Below are 16,005 nucleotides of genomic sequence, written 5' to 3' on the forward strand. Positions count from 1 at the left end.
AGACAAGGACTTACCAGTGGAGAATGCTTCTAGAACTCTAATTAAAAGTGAACAGTAACACGCCACAACTGAACGAGATATGTTAACTATATCTTGGGCAATAAAATATTTCATACTATCTGTTTGGCAGAAAGTTTCTGTGTACACTATAAACCACTAATGAGTATCAGTTGCATACCTGACCCTTTATGAGTATTAATGAAATTTACCTAACACCAGAGGACTATGATTGTTAGATCTTCTACAAGAATGGGAAAACAAGTGACATATGCTCTGTCAAAGATAAAGGACAGCTACAAGTAACGATCATCACCTATTAATGACAGCCTTTTCTGGTAAACAAGACAGGGAGGAGAAATGAAACGAGCCTGTTCGCCAGAGAGGACACAGTGATGCAACAAGACACAACTGAGTGGAACCCAGCAACTAAGCTGGACGTCGAGGACAAGTTAGCCATGTTAAAGCAGTACCCTAATTCACCGATAACAAGACGCCAGGGAATAGCCAACACTTGCGAAAGGATCAAAATATATTAATGTGGGTAGATATGAAAGCCAACACTGCAGATTATATTTGTAATTGCGAAAGTTGTTAGAAAAATAAGCTGACGAGAAGACATACGAAGATACTCTTAGGAATAACCACAACGCCACAACAGGTTTTTGAGTGGTGTGATATAGATATTTTCAGCTCAATGAATTAGATGCAGCAGAGCAATAAATATACGAGATGCGACAATAAAGTATTGAGACTGATTTTCTTTGCAAGATGTGGCAACCCTGCAGGTTTGCATAGGCACAATATCTTTGACCTTGGTCTATAAGCTGCTTCTAGTCCAAGCGGCACATCGATGCAACTGCTCAGTCGTGAGCTGTGCTGCAATAAGTTAACGCGTGTTTGTGTCTCTCGTCACGGATATGGAACCGCATAATATTGTGCAACGGTATGCCATTTATTTTTGCGTTAAACTGGGTGAAAACGCGACGACAACTTACGGTAAGCTTCAAAAGGCTTTTGGGGAGGAGGTTATGTCAAGAGCTCATGTTTTTCGTTGGCATAAAATGTTTAGTGAAGGCAGAACGAATGTTGTAGATGAAGACCGCAGTGGACGACCATCAACCTCACGGACGGATGTCAACTTGGCCAAGGTGCGAGAACTCATACGATTTGATCGAAGATTATCTGTGAAAATGATTGCAGAAGAAGTGATCAATCGAGAAACGGTTCGTCTCATAATAACTGAAGATTTTGGTATGAGAAAGATTTGTGCAAAAATGTTCCCCAAAAATCTCACACCACAACAGCGAGAAACACGGAAAAATGAGGCAGCCGATATGTTAGATCAACCGGAAGTCAATCCAGAATTGTTGAGCCGTCTTATAACTGGTGATGAAAGTTGGTTTTTTTCAGTAAGATCCAGAGACAAAACGCCAAAGTTCGCAATCGTGCTCACAGGGTTCATCCAGACCAAAAATAGTTCATATGTCAAAGTCAATGGTGAAATGCATGCTTGTGTGCTTCTTTGATTCCAAGGGAATTGTTCATAAAGAGTGGGTGCCTCCTGGACAAACAGTTAACCAATATTACTACAAAGAAATTTCTGAAAGACTTTGTAAAAGAGTTCTTCATATCTGTGCCAACATTGCTGATAATTGGTGTCTACATCATGATGATGCGCCATCCCATACTGCTCTGTCCACACAGCAATTTTTAACCTCAAAACAAATTTCAGTACTACGACAGCCACCTTATTCACCAGATATCGCTCCGTGCGACTTTTTTCTATTTCCGAGAGTCAAAACGACGGTCAAGGGACACCATTTTCAAACACAAATCGTCCAAAACGCTGTGAAGAGGGTCTTGGAGGATATTACAGAAGATGAGTTCCATAAATATTAACATCAATGGCAGAAGCGCTGGAAAAAGAAGACAGCACTAAACTTGACTAAAATGGTAAGCAAATTTTTTTCACATCAGTCTCATTACTTTATTGTCGCACCTCGTATTTTAACTTTCCAAGATGCACAAACAGTACTTGTTTGTCGTTGAAGCTATTGAGATGTAAGATGCAGACTTAGAATCAAGTGTAAAAAAAAATTGTGAAAGTATGTAATGTCCTTAATAATGTCATTTGATATGAGGAGTAACTTGGTCAGTGACACAATGAAAGGGTACGCAGATTATTACAAAATGATAAAATTCTGTATATAATGTACCACCCTCAGACGAATGGCCAACTTGAAAGAACTCATAGCGACGTAACAGAAATATTGAGACATTACGTAAATCATACACAAGTTGATTGGGAAACCTGGATCCCATATGCAGCATTTGTGTTCAATACAATACCGCACAATTCGACAGGATGTACCCCCCCCCCCCCCCCTCCCCATGACCATGAAGTTTTCTATGGGAGATGGTGCGATGTTCATGGTATTTTCCTAAAAGATGTCCTTAGGATGACTAACGAATGCAATGTTCACATCATAGTTGCAGAGAACACATGCTTAAACAGTCGATACCACTGTTCGATCGCGTCCGCATTGTTACTTGGTGCCAGGAAGGGGTCTCAGCAAGGGAGGTGTCTAGGTGTCTCGGGGTGTACCAAAGCGATATTGTTTGGACGTGGAGGAGATACAGAGAGACAGGAACTGTCGATGACATGCCCCGCTGAGTCCGCCCACGGGCTACTACTGCATTGGATGACCGCTACCTATGGATTATGGCTCGGAAGAACCTTTACAGCAACGCCACCATGTTGAATATTGCTTTTCGTCTGGCATAGGACGTCTTGTTACGACTCAAACTGTGAGCAATAAGCTGCATGATGAGCAAGTTCACCCCCGACGTCCACGAGGAGATCCATCTTTGCAACCACGACACTACGCAGCGCGGTACAGATGTGCCCAACAACATGCCGAATGGACCGCTCATGATTCGCATCGCGTTCTCTTCACAGATGAGGGTGCATATGCCTTCAACCAGACAATCATCGGAGACGTGTTTGGAGGCCACCCGGTAAGGATGAATGCCTTAGGCACTGTCCAGCAAGTGCCGCAAGGTGGATGTTCTCTGCTGTTTTGGGGTGACGTTATGTGAGGCCGACGTACGCCTCTGTGGTCATGGAAGGCGCCGTAACGGCTGCACGATACGTGAATGCCATCCTCCGACCGATAGTGCCAGCATATCGGCAGCATATTGCCGAGGAAATTCGTATACCCATCGTGCACATCTCGTAAATGACTTCCTTCAGGATAACGACATCGCTCGACTAGAGTGACCAGCGTGTTCCCCAGACATGAAGAACATGCCTGGGATGGACTGAAAAGGGCTGTTTGTAGACGACGTGACCCACCAACGACTGTCAGGGATCTATGCCGTATCGCCGGTGAGGAGTGGGACAATCTGGACGAACAGTGCCTTGGTGAACTTCTGGATAGTGTGCCATGACGCAATACAGTCATGCATCAATTCAAAAGAACGTCCTACTAGGTATTAGAGGTACCGGTGTGTAAGGCAGTCTGGACCACCACATCTTAAGGTCTCGCTGTATGGTGGTACAACATGCAATGTGCGGTTTTCATGAGCAATAATAATGGTGGAAATGATGTCTATGTTCATCTGTACAGGTTCTGGAACTCTTGGAACCGAGGTGATGCAAAACTTTTTCTTGTGTGTACATCGCTCTGCATGACATACAGATTATGAACAACAGCTTTTAGATGATTAATGTGTCTTACTTCATGTTCTATAGATAATTTTAAGGTAAATTCAGCCATATTTTCCTTCTCTTTATCTAAAAGATGCCAACGGTCTTAACGCAGTGGTAACGCCGGTTCCTGTCAGATCACCGTAGTTAAGCGCTGTCTGGCTGGGCTAGCACTTGGATGGGTGACCGTCCGGTCAGCCAACGCTGTTGACAATCTGGGTGCACTCAGTCCTTGTGAGACAAACTGAGGAGCTACTTGGATTGAGAAGTAGCGGCTCCGGTCTCGGAAACTGATGTACTGCCGGGAGAGCGGTGTGAAAACCACATGCCCCTCCATGTCCGAATCCAGTGACGCCTGTGGACTGAGGATGACACGGCGAACGGTCGGTACCTCTGGGCCTTCATGGGCTGTGCGAGTGTAGTTTTCACTATACTAATTATTGCATTATGTTGTATATGTAGGGGCTGTAAATGTTGTACATATTGTTTCAAGTTTTTGATTTAGAACAATGAGGATGATGATGTTTGGTTTGTGTAGCGCTGAACTGCGCTGTTATCAGCGCCCATACAAAGTGCCAATCTCACACAGTCCAATCCCGCCACTTGCTCGAATGATGACGAAACTATGAGAACTACACAAACATTCAGTCCGAAAGCGGCGAAAAACCCCCAAGCCGTCCGGGAATCGAACCCTGGACCCCGTAATGCAGAGACAGCAACGCTAGTCAGTAGATGCGGACTAGAATGATGCTTGTAACAGTTATATAGTGTGAAAACTCAGTACACTGATGTAACATAAATAAGATACCAGCCTACTCTGACAGGTGTAGAGAGTCGCGCGTTAGCTCTTGAAGCAGAATTAGTGCCAGTGCGACATGGATGAAAACGTAATGTGTGGTTTTAACTAAACGAACTAGATTGCCAATGAAGAATGAGGCAGAGGAAAGAACATCGCGTATAAAACCACACAGTGACAAAAAAGGCAATTTAAACGTCATTGTAGATACACATAATGAAGTTTATGAATAATTTTGCAATGAACACACAGTGTGTTGTGGGGCGATCACTCTGTTGTAGAAATAATTCAAAAGCCAAGATCGCTTTAATACTGTTTACTGGATGACCGGTTTCAACACACTAAAGGTGCATCATCAGATCTGAATGTAGATTAATATTTATAAACCATTGGGATATAACGATACATGACGCAGACCAGCTGATATAAAATCATTGTCACAAAAAATGAAAAACAACTGCTCTCATGGCCATTCTTTTCCATAAGATATGTAAAACCGAAGTCACAAGATAGAACTATTTGGTACAAGGCCGCTGCTCGACTTACAACGGTTGGCATCACACAGCCCTATTCCACGCCGGTTTACCTGCTGCGATTCTAGTGGTTCACAACCGGCCACTAGATAACGCTGTCCAAGCAGTGCACACACAGTCCCACAGTATAACCACTCATTATTACTACAATACAACTTTACTATTCCTGATAATCAAATACCCATGCAAAGAACACTTTCGCAAACATTTACTGTGCATACTATACATGCTATGCATACTATACATAGTATTTGATTAGCATTGGTGGCCTGATTTTAGCACCAGCAATGTCCCCCTCGAAAATAATCAACTTTGGATTCAACACATTTTTTCGTGTGAAGCTTATTTTTCGAGTTATTCTGGTTTGTCAACTAAAACGTTACACCCTGTATTGCCACTTTCATGTATATGACCTCTTGTTCAAGGTGACATTCGATAATAGCGTATTAAGACGAAACTAATTCTGTAATGAAGAAGAGGGCTAAATGAACAGACCCCAAGTGATTCATTCAAAGACGCTAATGTATGAAACTGTTTCATTTATTACACTGCGGTTTACACAACTGGTTACAAGGACTCTCAGAGCTTGAAGAGACCTCGTGCTGTTGGTTAACACTGAGCATGAGCGATTCTCCATCTCGGGCAGCACATGCGCAAGCACTGTCAGTATGACCAGACCTCCTGAAATGGGAGTTATTCAGTTAACGTCTGCTTCTCCTTCGCATTACTGTTCACAAACCGGAACAGACTAATACCTCGTGTGAGGATTAAGTTCGCTACATGCGCAAGGGACGTAAAGGATCCCGATTTATTGAAGCTACACATGTAGGCCGTATATTTAGTAATTGATTTTACACACGGTAATACAAAACAGGTAAATCCCGCTACGGAAACATTAAGAGTCGACACAACCATGCAACGACGAACCATTTACTTGTATTCATTGTCCATTATCGTTGATAATTTTTTGGATCATGGCTCAAAACTCAGGCGGAAAGTATATTGGACAGTCATAAATGGCAAGCTGGCAAGCTGCTTGTATTCAGAAAACTGATCGTTTATTACAAAATTGCTTAAGGGATAGGACAGACGCTAAAACTTACACGAGCTCAGAAAGGAGAGATGGATCACGTTAAATGAGCATGGGAATTCAAGACAAAGAGCATCTTCATTGGTTTGGGGGAATGATCTGGGATGAATCTACGATCAGACGCTCAAGTGGTGATTCCAATGAGATTGAACAAGTTCCAGGGAGCTACTGTATACCGTCAATATTTGGTTCGATCGAGTCGTAGGCCTGAAGTCTTTCAAATCATGTAGATTACAGTGAAATTACAGTGGACAGTGACCACGTGACGTCGGCAAGAACAAGCATAGAAATCACTCACCATTGGTCTTCAGGCAAACGGAATTGTTGCTATGGCACATTGTTATATCTGAGAATCATGCAAAAGAACTTCTACAGAATTACCCACCAGTATCATATCAACCACGCAGATTATTAAAGGGGAGTGCTAAAAATCGAAATCATGCTTCTTTGCTCCATTCGAAAGAAATTAATCTCTACACCAAAAATTAAACAAGTAGAACTTATTACTTCATACACCCGAGGGTGTTGATACTAACGGGCCTGAAAGTAACCAGACTTATAAAACATCATCCCAAATTATTAGCGAACAACACATTCCCTAAGAAACTCTGGTACTCACAGCTGCCTGTCTCCGAGTGTCTCTAACGCCGACTTCCCAGTCAGTTCCTTATGGAGTGGAGGTAACTGGCCAATCGATAGCGTCTGTTAAACAGCGTGGGCCGCTGAACCAACCAATGCTGCAGGAAAAGCGCGGGTGGCGAGTCCTCCTAGGCTCACTCCGAACAACAAAAGATTCCAGAAAACTCTAGAAACATCTGCGCAGAATTCTACAGAGCCTTTGAAAACCACGGGAAGGCTGGCCTCTGCCGTTGAGACTTCTAATGCCAAATAAACATAAAGAAAGACCCACGAACTTTCTCCACGCTCCCAAAGAAAGAAAGAACAGGAATTTCTCTAGCTTGTGGTCATATTACAATGTGCTTGTCGCCTGTAGGTGACTGGGCTGAGTTTTGGTATACAACAAGGACTGGAGCTACTGATCAATACTACAGAACAGAAAATAAAATAAGATCAGTTGTCCAAACATCGGTACAAATCTGCCTGACAGAAAACACTACCTATCAGTAATAATTACGGGAAAAGCTATATTAATGAAAGAGATGTGAAAATAAGACTCCTTTCACTACTACTGCTCTAAACTGGTCAAGCAGATCTGAAACATTAGGCTCAGGAGTGCCATGTAATTGCTGTTTCAAAAACCAGCAGAGAAATAATTTCACTGTGATCAGGTACTGTGCCTACAACGTGGGTTATCCGCATTCAGTGCGATTGTCCATTAATAGCCACTTGATCACTCTCGTCAGACAAGTGTTTCTGAGCTGACAGTGAAAATTTTGTGTGATGACATTTGTTTCCGGGAAGGCTACATTTTACTGTTGGAAAGTGACTAGGCACAACAGCAGGGTTTGGGTAGCTTAAACTCTGCATACTATATGTAGGTACGAGCGTGTTGGCCGACAAAGAAGGTGAATGGGTGGGTTCCCGGGTTCGATTCCCGGCGGGGTCAAGGATTTTCTCTTCCTCGTGATGACTGGGTGTTGTGTGATGTCCTTAGGTTAGTTAGGTTTAAGTAGTTCTAAGTTCTAGGGGACTGATGACCTTAGATGTTCAGTCCCATAGTGCTCAGAGCCATTTGAACCATTTTTTTGAATGGGTGGTGCTGCGCTCTGAAGTATGGCGTCGTTGGAGTATTGGTCTTTCATGAACTCGTTGAAACTGTGACAGTGTACGTGGATATGCGCCACAGTTACCAGCGGGAACATCTCCATTGACGTCAGGTGCTCTTTTGCTGCGCCACATCGAGATATCTGAATTGACAAAGACGGACCGACAGTTTTGCCATCACTTTCGACGGTGTTGGCCAAACTGAAAAACTTTTTAGGGCAGGGAGGGGCTGTGGAACAACAAGTCTATGGCATTCATGTGGCATTATGATGGCAATGGGACTGGTCACATCACTGATTCTTAAAAATGTATGGCCAAAATAGCCCGCGTCTTCAACGGTGCGAAAGTCGAGGTCAGATGAAACTCTGTTAGATCTTATTATCAGGTAAGTAAATACCAACGTCTTTAGTCTCTCGTCCATAATTAGCTCTCCATAGAGTCATATTAGTCACTGCTGAAGGTTTCATGCGTAGAACAAACTATGTTAAGGTAGTTAGTTGCATTAAAATCACAGCTTTTATAAAGGATAAATCATAATCTGCTAAGAGCTTTTTAACGATCGTACTTTCATAACTCACCTATGCCATAAGAAACTATTCGTTATCAGCCAGGTTCATTCTTGGACTGACTATCATTTGCTTGATTACTTTATTCTGTACTAGCCTGATGCTCTTCTGTTAAAATAGTTAATTCATGATAATAAATAATTCAATCCATTATAAATTTGATTATTCATTCTCCTTAAATAACAAAGGACACTGCTAAATGTCTGTGTTGCTAAGATTCACATGGCTGAAAGTATACATACAAACCATTATCTTGGTAAAGCAGTGATTTGTTTGAGAAGTACATACTCTAGACGTAACAAAACACGGATATGTAACACATTAGAAAAATATTCTAAGTGTTATTAGTTCTTCGAAGAGTCGTTAATACTGTTGCACCAGTAACGAGAGTTAGTGCCTGATACTAATATGTAAAGGTGTAGGGAGAACACACCAACATGTTATGGATGTTCTGAAATGAATATTTCACTCTGCAGCTAAGTGTGACCTCTGTAGAGATTTACTGGCGGATTAAAACTGTACTTAGTGTCGAGACTTTTTACGCGAATCCTTGACTATCTGCAAGAGTTCTCGTGCTAACTAAGAAGTCCATAAAGAACTCACGGCGCACTGTTAATTCTCAAAACCACTCTAGGCTGTGACGAAGTCATTTCTTTGCGATGTCCTTTTCTCCGGGATTTCTAGTTCAGCAAGGTAAGCACTAGAGCATTTGCGGGATTTGGAAAGTAGGCCAGACAAACTAGCTAACCTGAAGCTATGATGGCGGGTCGTCGGTCGTGCCTAGACATTTCAGTCTGTAAGAGAGTTGTTCGCGTTAAGACAAGGTTCCGACTTCGACTCCAGATACGAAATACTATTTTCATCAGTCAAGAAGTTTAATCTAGGACGTTATTATTTGCCTAAACGAGTCTAGAACCCCACCTAACAGCCACATGCAGTCTGGTCGATATACCAGACCAACGATGAATAATCCGTCGCTTGGATTCGCTCCAGGTTTGGCACACCTCCCAGCGTCGTAAGCTTGCGGGCTACACGTTAAGTTATACGAGCAAGTCTAATGGTAAACCGATTACTCGATATATTTATCTCTGTGGATTTAGCGGTTAATTCCATGTAGATAAGAATTAACTGCGAGTCGTAATTCCTTGTACTTTTACGTCAGCGACGAACGTTTTCCTACCAATGTAAAATTATTGGACATTAGTATTTGTAACCGGTTATTTTCATGGAAGAATAAATAACGCATGGTCAGCGTGTTCATGGGCTGACAGCGTGAAATCGAAAACGGCACTTCGATAAACTGCTGGCGCGCAGTGTTAGGAGTCATAAAAACAACTGCCGAATGCATTTAATAGCTCATTAAGATGAGAAATACAACGCATTTAGGTTAATTTTTTACTTCTTCAGGCCAACCGAGCAAAATATTTACGAACTAGAACCGGTGTATCGGGTACGATAAGGCCAAATGTGACGTCGTTGTTGTAGCTTCAGATGCTCTGTACGAAAATTATTTTCCCTAAAAGAACAAAATGTACGTCCTTTTCTTAAAGATTTTCACTAAACATATTGCTTTGGGTACGAAAAATTTTAATCTACAATTTAGCATTAGCTTGTCTTCTTTCTAAGAGTTTCTAGAGGAAATATTTTTTTACTAAATTTGAACGATTGTTACATTGTGTTTCTAAATAGTAGCTTGATAAAAACTGCATATCTTCTCGTAAATTGTCTTAATTTTATTATAGTTTAAATTTTAGTGTGCATTCATTCTTAATTAGGAAGTTTCATGTCATACGTCTTCCTAAAGATTTGCCATTTGGTGCACTTTATACCGTAAATTGCTCCGTAACAAATTCAGCTAGTATATACAGATTCCTTATAAATCTGTAAGGAGAGTTGTGAGGACGGCTCAGTAACAGGAGCTCTCATGGCTTTGTAATTACCCGAGCAACGTGAATTCCATGTCTAGATAGATGAGCTGATCAAAGCTTGCTGTGTCAAGATGCAAGCGTTGGTGAATTGAAGTTCAAAGCGTGATGTTTTTCTTCTCAAAGAGTATGTACCCTGGTGCCATTTGTCTCCAATTTGGGACGTTTACAGAACGAGAGTAAGGTCAATAAAACAGGTGTTGACGCCAGGAACTTGACAAAAGCAGAATCCATGTGCAAGACGAGAAAAGGTTAGGCGACCAAACATGTCCACCTCAGATGGCAACGTGTGCCGTGTCGAACGGTTGATTGAGGTCTGTCGTACAGTGCAACGGACTACCGGAAATTGTGATACTGTGATTTCACTGCGTGCCGCGGCACTTCTCAGACTAGCACGAAGCAGAGCGAATGCGGTTGTGCCTCCAGCACTTCATGAGGTAACGAGTGGAGGGAGTTCTAAAACCAGCAGCGCATCGTTACAGAAAACGAAACGTAGGTACAGTATAGCACGCCGCAGACGAAAAAGCTCTTATGTCCCTCCCCCACGCCCCATAAGAAGTTCAAAACAATGAATTCCGCAAAGAAAGAAATGGCCACACTCTCTTGTCTTGCTGAAGATGTGGTGCCGGTCGATTTCTTCACTCATGGAGAGATCGTGAATGGTGTGTTGTGCTGAAGTGGTAGCCAAAAGTGATTTGGACGAAACGACGGGAATTATTTTTGTAAGATAAGGTGTTGTTGCACGACAGAACGCCATCACACACGGTTTCGTGACGTGTTATTTCGTCTGACGTTTCCTATGCCCTTCCCTCCTAGAAAGGTTACAGTTCGTATTAGCTGATGGGATGCCACAGAGTGACCAAAATTAATATCTGGCGTTCCCCTAGGAAGTGTTATGGGCCCTCTGCTGTTCCTGGTCTATATAAACGATTCATAAAATCTGAGTAGCCCTCTTAGATTGTTTGCAGATTAAGGGGTCATTTACCATGTTGTAAAGTGATCAGAAGATCAGAATCAATTGCAAAATGATTTATACAATATATCTGTACGGTATGAAGAGCGGCGATTGACTCTGAATAGTGAAAAGTATGTCCGACCCCGGTAGCTGAGTGGTCAGCGCTACAGAATGTGAATCCTAAGGGCCCAGGTTCGATTCCCGGCTGGGTTGGAGATTTTTCTCCGTTCAGGGACTGGGTGTTGTGTTGTCCTAACCATCATCATTTCATCCCCATCGACGTGCAAGTCGCCGAAGTGGCGTCAAATCTAAAGACTTGCACCCGGCGAACGGTCTACCCGAAGGGAGGCCCTTGTCACATGACGTTTATTTTAATGACAAGGGCAAAGTCATACACATGAACACTAAAGCGAATCCGCTAAGTTTCCGTTACACAATACATCACACAAGTTTAAACGATGTAAATTCAGCTAACTAAATACTTAGAGATTGCAGTTACGAGTAAGTTAAATTCTAACGATCGTATAGATAATGATTTGGGGGAATCGAAACAAAGACTGCGATTTATTGGCAGAACACTTGGAAAGTGCAACAGGTATACTAAAGACCCGCCTTACGCTACGTTTCTGCGGCCTCTTCTGGAATACTGCAGTGCTGTTTGGGACCCGCATTAAATGGAACTAACGAATGACATCCATAAATCAAAATATCCACGGGTGTACTGCCGGTCTACAGTGTCCAACGGGCACAATATTTCGGCGATCGTACATGTCACCATCATCAGGTGAACTGACGGATTGAGCTCCTGTGAACGTGCCGCACACTATGGCTGCTCAGGGCGAACTGGGTTCGGTCGCGGCGGCGGCCGATTTAAATACTCTCCGCCCGCGGCGCGCTCACTCAGCCGTCCGCGCCCCGCGCCACGGTCGCACGGTGGAACAGATTGCGACGGCGTCTGAGATGACGTCGGTGTGATGGCTCTGTCCGCCGTGGTCGTCACAACTATACATTTGCTCGATGTACTCTTGATTAACCCAATCGCTGGTTCCCAAGCCTTGCTAAGATTATAGCCACAGTCACGGTTTATGAGGTCGTCATTGGTGCGAATTTCGATGGCCTCTCTAACAACGCTGTCCCAGTATCTCGACGTCTGAACCAGAATCCTCGTGCGTTCATACTCCATAGCGTGATTTTCCGACAAACAATGTTCAGCGATCGCCGACTTGCTCGGATACATCAGTCGAGTGTGCCTCTGGTGTTCACGGCATCGACCCTCGACGATACGCATCGTCTGACCAATATACGACTTGCCACATTGACACGGAATCTGGTACACGCCGGCCTTCCTCAAACCGAGGTCATCTGTGGCGCTCCCCACCAGTGCACGAGTTTTATTCGGAGGACAAAACACAGTTCCGATCCGGTGTTTGTTCAAAATGCGGGCGATTTTCCCCGAGAGTGCGCCTGTATATGGGATAAACGCAGTGCCTACCTCCTCCCTCGTGATTTCATCCATCTCCACAGGTTGTGCTGTAGTGGGTGGGCGGAGAGCACGTTGAATCTGCCACTCTGAGTACCCATTTATACGCCGGGAGAAACTCAGAATCATGACATCCATAAAGTTTAACGAAGGGCAGCTCGTTTTGTACTACAACTAAATAGGGGACATAGTACCACGGATGTTGATACGCGAATGGGTTGACAGTCACTAAAACAGAGGCGGGTTTGTTTGCGACAGGGTTTTCTCACGAAATTTCAATCCCCAGCTTCCTAATTATGGTCTAAAAATATATTTTGAGCCTGCTTATATAGGGAGAAATGATCATCATATTAAGTAGGAGAAAAAGAGCTCGCATGGAAAGATTTAAGTGTTCGTTTGAGAGTGGAACGATAGAGAAATAGCTTGTAGGTGGTTCGATGAACCATTTGGCAGGCACGTACCTGTGAACTGCAGAGCAGTCATGTAGATGTAGGAACATCCTCCAAGCAAGCGATATTAATCTCTATGGTACGTTAAAGAAGCACGTAGGGGGCAGCTACTCCAGAACCGACGTGAATTTACACGAGGCTGTTTACGAATAACCGTCCCCGAGATCTGTAACCTGATTTCCTTTACGCCGGTGTCAAAAGATTGCTTTGCCGATGGAACAAAGGCTTAGATAACCGTGGTGACTATGTGTGCATTTCGTATCTACTACACCGCTAGTAACTTTTTATAACTCGTGATATCCTTAACAACTTCTAGCAGAGGACGTGGTGCCTTATACCTTAAATCACGGTTGTACGTCTCTATACACTAAAGAGTTAGTAGGGTCAACATACAATGTCTGATAAAAATACTCGGTAACCTTTATGTAATGCAGAACTAACCACGGGAGGAGGACCCAACAGTAGTAAAGGAGGCGGAGGAGTACGGTGTTGGCAATATATAAGAAATAACTGATATCCCCTGCTATAGCGCAGAACAGGACGACAGTTTAATTTGTGGAAAGGGGCCAAGATGAGTGGCTGTCAGTTGCACTCGAACGTACTACTTTATTCATTTCACAGACATTACAAGAGTAAGGGGCAACGGCCTTGCCGCAGTGGATACACCGGTTCCCGTCAGATCACCGAAGTTAAGGGCTGTCGGGCGTGGCCGGCACTTCGATGGGTGACCATCCGGGAAGCCATGTGCTGTTGCCATTTTTCGGGGTGCACTCAGCCTCGTGATGCCAATTGAGGAGCTACTCGACCGAACAGTAGTGGCTCCGGTCACAGAAAACCATCATAACGAGCGGGAGATATGTGTGCTGACCACACGCCCCTCCTATCCGCAACCAAATATGAGGATGACACGGCGGTGGACTGAAGACGGAGTGCTGCAGCTGCTACAAGAGTAAGGTAAACATTAAAATCAGAGCAAGCCAAATGTTAATTTTAGATCTTAATTACCGGCTAATTGCGCCATTCCAGCTCACGCCTCAAGGTCCAAGCAACTTTAATTTAAAACTGGGTGAAGGCCAATAACTTAAGGCTCAAAACAGGAATTTGAATTTTAAAAGGCAGAAGCCCATATCTTAAAATGTCTTTAAATCAGGCTGAAGGCCCAAACAGTCTCACGCCTTAAGGGCAAAAATAATAATTTAAAATCGGCTAGAAGCCCGACATAAACAAACAACAAAGATAAATAAGAAAAGGCAGCACATCAAACGGCGCTGAGAAGTTTCCAAGGGTCTGCCTGGAATTCAAACACTAAAGCTCGCTTTGGTGAGACAGGCAGTCGGCCCAACGACAATCCGACGGCAACCCAACCGACAGACGTTCAACGGAACAAGTGACAGGATAACTTCCGCTCCATCCGATCAGCACACAACAGGGAGTTCAATGGAACAACGCAGAAGGTATCGGCTCCGACAACGAATTACACATGTGGCTGTCAAACTACATGCCGTGCTGGACAGCCACGACACGACGAGGAAAATACGCTGCCTGAATTTACATCAACGGCCAGGGCAGGTAACCGGAACGTTAACAGCCACACTGGTGCACTTCAATTCAAAAATAATCAAGTGAAACTCGACAGGAGGGCGGCTAGAATTTCGCCAACTTGAAAACACACATTGCTGCTCGTGGGAATGTCCCAACAGCCAAGAACGAAATTCAAGCTACACAATGTGAACAGTTGGGGCTGGCTGGTAGATTAAGTAAAGAATCAACTTTCGTTTCCGGGATCGGTGAGCCACGGACCTCGCAGCAATGGGAACAGCCCCTCACACTCCGACCGCGCGTGGGCGCCGCCAGCGGCCCCAGCCAGACACGCGCCACAGACCCCTCTTCGCTGCTCCACGCCAACCGGCCAACTGTCCGCAAACTGTACTGATGGAAACTATAAGCGCGAGACAAAAGATAGTACAAGGGTGCGAATATCGATGCACGCTGCTGCTGCGACTCGCGGAGAGAGAGGGTAACAGCATAATCACGAAAACCGCGGGAAACTACCCACAGAATAGCAACCAAGGTTTAATGCAAAGCATAACACGACCCGGCCACAGCTCAGTAACAACAGAATGGATCCCAAACAGCCGGCCGCGGTGGTCTAGCGGTTCTAGGCGCTCAGTCCGGAGCCGCGTGGCCGGCACTTCGATGGGTGACCATCCGGGAAGCCATGTGCTGTTGCCATTTTTCGGGGTGCACTCAGCCTCGTGATGCCAATTGAGGAGCTACTCGACCGAACAGTAGTGGCTCCGGTCACAGAAAACCATCACGTGTTGCGCCTACAGTGATGAGCGGAGGAGGTGGTGGTGCGGCATAAATAATGTGACCCTTTAGAAGTCAGATCTGGAAGCTGAAGAGATCTGGAGAGATCTGAAGAGAAGTTGTGTCCCCAAGGCAGAAGACAGCTCGTCGTTCGTGGGATCTTGAATGAGATTTTCACTCTGGAGCTGAGTGTGCGCTGATGTGAAACTTCCCGGCAGATTAAAACTGTGCGGCGGACCGAGACTGGGACTCGGGACCTTTGGCTTTCGCGAGCAAGTGCTCTACCATCTGAATTACCCAAGCACGACTGACGACCTGTCCTCACAGTTTTAATTCTGCCAGTACCTCGTCTCCTACCTTGCAGGAGAGTTTCTGTGAAGTTTGGAAGGTAGGAGACGAGGTAATGGCAGAATCCTGCCTCGGGCATGGATGTGTGTGATGTCCTTAGGTTAGTTAGGTTTAAGTAG

At 44.3% G+C, this 16,005-nt stretch overlaps 1 protein-coding gene and 1 pseudogene across 1 annotated transcript in view; both read left to right on the forward strand.

The window, feature by feature from the left end:
- LOC126259570 (nephrin-like) overlaps window positions 1–16,005 on the forward strand; it is a 1,073,586-nt gene that overhangs the window by 465,940 nt on the left and 591,641 nt on the right. The window lies entirely within an intron of this gene.
- LOC126261044 (5S ribosomal RNA) lies at window positions 13,867–13,984 on the forward strand (annotated as a pseudogene).

This window comes from Schistocerca nitens, chromosome 5 (genome assembly GCF_023898315.1).
Source record: "Schistocerca nitens isolate TAMUIC-IGC-003100 chromosome 5, iqSchNite1.1, whole genome shotgun sequence".
Classification (NCBI taxonomy): Eukaryota; Metazoa; Arthropoda; class Insecta; order Orthoptera; family Acrididae; genus Schistocerca; species Schistocerca nitens.